This window comes from Thermobia domestica, chromosome 1 (assembly GCF_964235325.1).
Source record: "Thermobia domestica chromosome 1, izTheDome1.hap1.1, whole genome shotgun sequence".
In the NCBI taxonomy this organism is placed as follows: Eukaryota; Metazoa; Arthropoda; class Insecta; order Zygentoma; family Lepismatidae; genus Thermobia; species Thermobia domestica.
In genome coordinates this window covers 335475619-335483266 of record NC_137454.1, presented here as the reverse complement: position 1 = coordinate 335483266, position 7648 = coordinate 335475619, and the positions used below count along the sequence as shown (strand labels likewise).

Here is a 7648-nt window from a genome sequence, read left to right as displayed (position 1 = left end):
TTTTTATTTCGCGTCAGTTACTGAAGTCAAGGTATTCTAACAAGAATTCCAATTTATTTATGTATATATTTTTTATTTAATAAACAATTCCTTGGTGGTTTGAACTGAAGGTTGCCATATGTCACAATCTCTTTTTTGGGTGAAAGATAAAAATTACAAAAATACCGTAACAAAATTTAATTCTGACAAAATTTTTGCTTGCTATGTTCGCTGGCGCGTGTTGGCAATGTTAGAGGAAACAATTTATCGTTTTGATTTGTTCTTCCTACGCGTCTGTGTAATGAGATAACCCCACTACATGTTTTGCTCTTTAGTCTTAGGGTAGAGGTTAAATTTGTTGTTAAAAGTAGTGGTATATAGAGAGACTGATGGTCTAACCAGAGAAACGTTACAATACATACATACAAATTTTTAATACATACAAATTAAAATAGAAATAATTTTGTGGTTAGATGGAGGCAACTTTTTTTTTTTTTTTCGAATAGCAGAAAACCCGTTCTTCGCATGGTTACAATACGTTTTATTTTAAATATAAGTGCTAATGGGGGCTGAATTTGGATTTAACCCTTATCCGGGCAACCGGGGCCTCCCAGGCCCAGTAGCTTCATATTTTTTTTCGAATTTCTTAATAACCATAAATATTTCGATGCCATAAAATTCTGAATTCTTGTATCTTTAGTCGAAGTTAAAGTTATGAACATATCGAGTTGGTAAGGCTAATAGAGTTGGTCAGGCCCCAGTTGCAGTCTACGTTACAAAAATAGCTTGCCCGGATAATTGTTAAACGGGATCGGAAGTGTCACTGTTCGTCTCAGCGACGGCGTAAATTATGGATTTGACACTAATATCGGTCATTTTCGATTATTTTTACATTCGGTAACTCCCCACAGGTGACCCCTGGCCCGCATACAATGGTAACTGAATTTGAAAGTCATCGCTGATGGAAGTGTCACCGTTGATCTCAGCGACCGCGAAAAGTATGGATTTGACGCTAATATAGGTCATTTTGGATTATTTTTTACATGTCTCGGTATCATTTTCCCCGCTCGGCCCGCAGCCGAATGGGGTGAATTTGGAAGTTAATGTGATCGGAGTTTCACCATTGACCCCAGCGACCGAAAAAACTATGAATTTGACACTAATATTGGTCATTTTCTACTACTTTTACATGTCCCGGTAAACGCCCACCAGACCCCCTGGTTCGAATTAAAAAAAAAAACGCTTCGTCTTGGTCTGGGGCCTAGACCAAGGTACCCATGACCAAAATTTGGTAACTCGGTCCACTGGTCTGGTTCCCAGGCCGCATAGAGACAAACAAACTCTATACTTTATTTATATTAGATTTAGCATAGTTGGGTAGGCACAAAAGTTCTACCCGTGTTTTGTGTGGATATAGGAATATGAACAACACAAACTGTAGGCCTAACTCACTGAAGAATGCATAATCGCCACCGCAATTGATAACCTCTTGCAATCTTGTTGGTAGAGGTAAATCCCACAACTATAAAAATCAGGGCTCACAGTGGCTCAGTAGTAGAGCATTCACCTCTGGTGCATGGGACCCCTGGTTCGATCCCAACTCGCACCACGTGGACTTCGTGGTGGGCAAGCACCGTGTGCATGGATTTTCTCTGGGTTCCCCGTTTCCTCCCACTTCATTTCACCATTTCATTCATTTCACATTATCAACGTCTTCTTTAGCCTACACGGCATAATCGTGGACGTAAAACTCATTTGGACTCAAAGAACTGAACACCGTATTATCAAAGATTTTCCGAGCGAAGGAATTGTGAAACCGGTTATAATCTGTAGGATCCAAGTCAGAAGAATAGAGCGGGCTGGTAAAACCTCCTAACCAGTCTCTGTTAATTGTTGCCGTGTGATGATAGCAGCATGTGCCCTGGCGTTGTCATGGTGGATCGTAATTCCTTGGGGATTGACGAGGCGTTGTCATTTCGATCACAGTGCTGCCTACAGTCTGTCCAGCTGTTCACAGTAAAAAGCATAAGGAATCCAGAGGGAGCGACGGGTCGTTTTCTCCGCCCCCAGCTGCACAGTCATCAGTGCTGCAAAAGCTCAGTGAGACAAAACAAAATTTCACCACCAACCTCCAAACCGACCCTAAGGAGTCCGTCCTGGATCCGCCTATGGTAAAAATTAGCATTAATTGTTCGATTAGAATCGAGGACCTTCCACTGAAATATGCCGGTAACATTTCACCGCACAGTAAACAACACCTTATGATGAATTTCTGATTTTGATGTAAATAGCGTTGGTTCAATATCATCGCGACAGTGTTTCGGCGCTTTACGTGCCTGTACATAAACTATTAGCAGAAATTGGTCAGTTTTGTACCTAGAATGAGAGGAAACACAGGTCAAAATTTCTCTTCTCCCGTTCGGATTTATTTGCGTCCAGCTGGTGTAGAACATAACGATCGAATTTCATGGTAAAACTCAGCGCTCTGAAAGATTTCTTGACCGTTGTTAAAGGTGTCTGCTATTTGCGCCACGGTTGGCCTCGGACTACGCCTTATGGTTGTCAGAATCCTTTTCGGAAAACATGGCTGGACATTCAGACCGTAGTTAATCGTGATAGCTTCGGTCTCCGTTCCTGAATTTTCGAAACCAGCGACTATATGCTCTGTCGTAAATTGCATCTGCCCAGTTACATCTGCTGAATGTTACGGCTGCAGTACTGTCTTTGTCTAATTCAAAAAATAAACAGAGTATAGTGTGTTTCTTACAGGTATCCATTTCATTCATCCACATGCTTCGTTGTCTCCTGAAAGCTCGTCCACATTTACTGTCTGCTGCTGTTCAAAGGTTTCCTTTATTATGTGACCACCGATTAAAGCACTGGTAGCGTCATTTGTGAGAATTGTGTCCTGTCAAATGCGAGGAGAACTTTTGCATGTACCCAATACCTTCAGAGACAAGTCAGTTTTCCATTGCTGGGATCGGGCACAGCTTGCAGTTGCAACTAACATTTCCCAAGTGTAACACTCCGATTTTGATAAAATTAGGCAGGTAGATACTACACATAAAATAAACGAATACGTGTTTTTTTAAAAAAAAATTATGCGGAAAAACGGTTTTAGGGGGCAAAAGCCCAAAATTTTGAAATTTGACGCCCGAAAGGCAAGAAGAAGTGAACCGAAGTGAATGAAATTGTGCACAGATATTGTAGACATAAAATGAGGGGATACAGGTTTCGTATTTTCCTGAGAAAAAAAAAGAAAAGAAAAGAAAAACGTTTGGGTGGGACACAGAGCCCTCCAAAACTGATCGTGAAATATCAAAAGTACTAATAATAGTATGTCATAAGTGCTTAAAGGACATGAAGAATTGGAACGACACATTGTGTAGGGACAATACGCAAAAATAAATAAATAAATAAATAAAATAAAAAATAAATAAATAAATAAATAAATAAACGAATACGGGTTTATTTTTTGCGGAAAAACTGTTTTTGATGGCAAAAACTCCCACCCAGAGTTTTGAAATTTGAGGCCCAAAAGGCAAGAAGTACACCGAATTGAATTAAATTGTGCACAGATATTTTAGACCTAAATTGAGGTAATTGGGTTTCGTATTTTCCTGAGGAAAAAGCGGTTGAATGGGGCACGGACCTTCTAAACCGTTGATTACGAAATATCAAAAGTGCAAACAAGTATACGTCAGAAGTTCCTAAAGAGTGTGTAGAATTGCAACGAAACTTCGTATAGCGACAATTTGCAAAACAATAAATGAAACGTGTTTTAATTTGTGCGGAAAAACAGTGTTGGGGCCTAGGCCCCCTACGAAAAAAGTAAATACTACCGTAATAGCACAGGAAGGAGTGAACCGAAGCAAATGAAAGGCCTTTTGTTTCAAATTTGGCACATCAACAGCAAACAGGAAATTAATTTGCACGTGTTTTTGCTTATGCGAAAAAAACATTGTAAGGTTTAAAGGTGCCTCCTGAAATACTATAAAATACGCTATACTGTTTGTGCCTGTTGTTGATCTGCCAAATTAAAAAAAAAAAAAAAAAAAAATCGGATGGAGACACTTGTGAAACACGAAAGGCCTTATTTCACTTCAGTCCACTCCTTCCGCCACTCAACCCCTCGGTCCAGTCAAGTTTTTTTTTTCTTTTTTCAGGAAAATATGAAACACGTATTCCCTCATCTTACCTCCATAATATTTGTGCACAGTTTAATTCACTTCGGTCCACTTCTTCTTGCCTTTCATGCGTCAAATTCCAAAATTCTGCGTGGGGGCTTTTGTCCCCATAAAACCGTTTTTTTCTCAGAAAATAAAAAAAAAACTCGTATCGTTTATTTTTTGCGTATTGTTCATATACAGTTTGGTTGCAATTCTTCATGTCCATACTGTTAGTAGCACTTTTGATATTTCATGATCAAAGGTTTGGAGGGGTCCGTGTCCCACCTAACCGTTTTTTCCAGGAAAATACAAAACGCTTATTCTCTCATTTTACGTCTGCAATACTTGTGTATAATTTCGTTCACTTCGGTCCACTTGTTTTTGCGTTTCGGGCGTCAACTTTCAAAATTTTGGGTGGAGGCTTTTGCCCCCTAAGACCGTTTTTCATGCGTTTATTTTATGTGTAGTATCTACCTGCCAAATTTTATCAAAATCGGAGTGTTATACTTGGGAAGTGTTACTTGTAGCGAAGGTGCAATTCCCAAGCCTAGAAGAAAAATATTGTAGTTGCTAAAACTGTGCAAAGAGGCATTTGTTTGAAAATAAGTAAATCGATGCAGTGGAGCTATAATTGTCCCTACCACCAACTACAACGCTTCATCTCCATTTAGGACTACAATGTGTTGCTAATCTTGATAGCACTTTAAAAAAAAAAATCCAAATTATAATTAGCTAACCAAAGAAGCATGAGCATGTCGACTTCAGTATCGTTCGAAACAAATATTTTTATTGCTGAAGTTGGGGCAGAACAGTCGGAGGGGATTGGAAAGTAGGAATTGACTATAATCACATTTCATTTCATCGTTGGACACATGGCTGGACTTAATTCCATTGCTCCCAATTAGGCTTCGCGCGTGAAGGAGTCCTGCGCTGGAGTGCAATGTACTCACAGCTTGTCAGTTGGAAACAGCACATTTCAAGTTGGCTGGAAACTTAGGTCCTACCAAAACTTTTCTCCCATAAGCCATAAGCCCCGCACTTTCTGAGCCTGGCCCTGGTTTACTTAAAGTGACGAAATTGAATGCGCTTCTTCGTAGCCAAGTAGTAACAAGCATGCATTGTGTGCTTCGAGTAGTCTCTGGTTCGATTCAGAATGGGGCCACTTGTCCTGGATACTAATGCGAGTAGTGGTTAGAATTTCACTTGAAGGAGTAGGTCTCGTTTCATATAGCTTCTGTGCTGAAAATAAACGTTGAACTTCAATCAATCAAACTAAATGAAGTGGTTCGTTGAATACAAACGCCATATTCAATGCGTGAATTTTGGGAATTCCAATCTGAAACGTACTAGAAAAGGGAGGATTAAACTATTACTATATGTTTCTTATGAACTCGCACAAGAGACAACATTTTATATTTAGGGGTTTTGCTTGAGAGAATACTGGCATGAATTCAATATGAAGCACAACAGGAGCAGGGGGAAGCAAGAACTCATCATCCAAACCTGGGGGGCACGGTAGCTCAGTGGCAGAGCGCTTACGTCTGATGAGTGATGTCCGTGCTTCGATTCCTGGCCAAGTAAGTTTCTGTTGGACATCATCTCCGTGGATTTTCTCGAGGTACTTCCGTTTCCTCCCACATTTATATTCCATCATCATTTATTTCCCTTAATCATCCGTCTCCCTTAGCCTAACGGGGCCGCGGTAGCTCAGTGGTAGAGCGTTCACCTCTGGTGCTTGGGGTCTCGGGTTCGATCCCAGCCTCCGCCAAGTGAACTTTGTGGTGGACAAACACCGTGTGCGTGGGTTTTCTCGGGGTTCTCCCGTTTCCCCCCACTTACTTCATTCCACCATTTCATTCATTATCCATAATCACCGTCTCCTTTAGCCTAACCGGCATAACCGTGGGACGTAAAACTCAAAGATTTCATTTCATTTTTTTCCTTAGCCTAACAGGCATAATCGTGGGACGTTTTAGAGGGTATGGTGGCAGGAATGAGAGGGAGATGGCGAAGGAGGCTACAATTAATGGACGATATCAGAACAGAAAATATCGTACGTGAAGACGAAGAGGTTAGCGGAAGACATTAGAGCATGGAAGCTTGTCAGTTGCATCAAGTGACCTACCTGTGTTGTTTAATATAAATTTGATAATTATATTTGAGTATAATTAAAACTTTTTAAAAAAATCATTTTAAATATAAAGGCAATAGCAACACTCTTTAGAAAACAAGATATTTCATCAGACGGACAAATCATTGTAAACAACTTCTGGTGAAAGGGAAAGTGTCCTGCTACAATCATATAAAAGGACTCACTTTTAACAACAAGTGATGATTTTGGAAGATTTGAAGATTCGAGTTGATTAGACTACCAAGGTTCTTCGAAGTCTTTCAAGAATGGCAGCACTCTCTCCTGGCCAGTAAGTTGTCCTTTCTCTCCTAACTGCTTATTTGTTATGATGACATTTGCTATGCCAGATTGTTGGTAGGTCTTCCAACAACAGGCTTCACTTATACTACTGAGCATTTAGATTTATAATTTGTGTAATTATCATGATTGAATAGTACATTTGCTTTGAGAATGCAAATCTCAAGTTGGCTCCCATTTGTTAATGTGTTTGTGTAAAAGATATCTGCTAATACTAAAGGCACATATATATATATATATATATATATATATATATATATATATATATATATATATATATATATATATATATATATATATATATATATAAATAATTAAGTAGTCTCTATAATTGTGCCTATAATAGCGAAAAGGCAGAATGTGACTTTGTATATTATCTGTCTAATAAATCTGTTAACAGATCCTAACCATTTCATTTAACATAATAATAATTATATAAGGAAACAATAATATTTTTTAAGAGACAAAACATACCAATAATGGCAGAATACCTTTGATAATGATATAAATATTCCCATAACCGGTATTGTAAAAGTATCCTTGGAAAGCTATGTTTTCTTGCTATGCCATTAAGACACGTATTTCTCGATAGGTATATACGAGGTATACATGGTGGATCATTTATCTTGATGCGCCCTTGTAATTTTTAAACTAATGGACAAAAAATGCTGAAATTTATACAATGTAAATATCGGCAGGGGGGGCATTGTTCGGTATACTTTTGTGATACGACAAGGTTAACAGTATTGCCAACCGAACGTAGTTTTATTTTTTCAAATGGTACATCAGTAGGTATTTCAAATCTACATGTAGAATGAAAACATACAAAACCACTCTTGTCGTGTGGTGTCAAACTAAGGACATCACAGCATCAAAAATATACAAAATTTTTAGTGTCCTTCACACCAGTAATAACGCAAATGAGACGGACGGGCCAATGCAGATTCAAAGTACTTTAGTGTCTAATATTATAATCATGATATGACGGATTTCGAAGGAATATTAACGAAGTTAAAAGGAGTTGAAAATTTGACTTTTTCCAAATGGCTTTATTTCGAAAAATTGCCTTGAT

The 7648-nt window shown here is 38.7% G+C and overlaps 1 protein-coding gene across 1 annotated transcript in view; it reads left to right on the top strand.

Moving 5' to 3' along the window:
* The window catches only part of spel1 (DNA mismatch repair protein spel1), a 275109-nt gene that overhangs the window by 75726 nt on the left and 191735 nt on the right, over positions 1–7648 (top strand). The gene's annotated exons all lie outside the window — the stretch shown is intronic.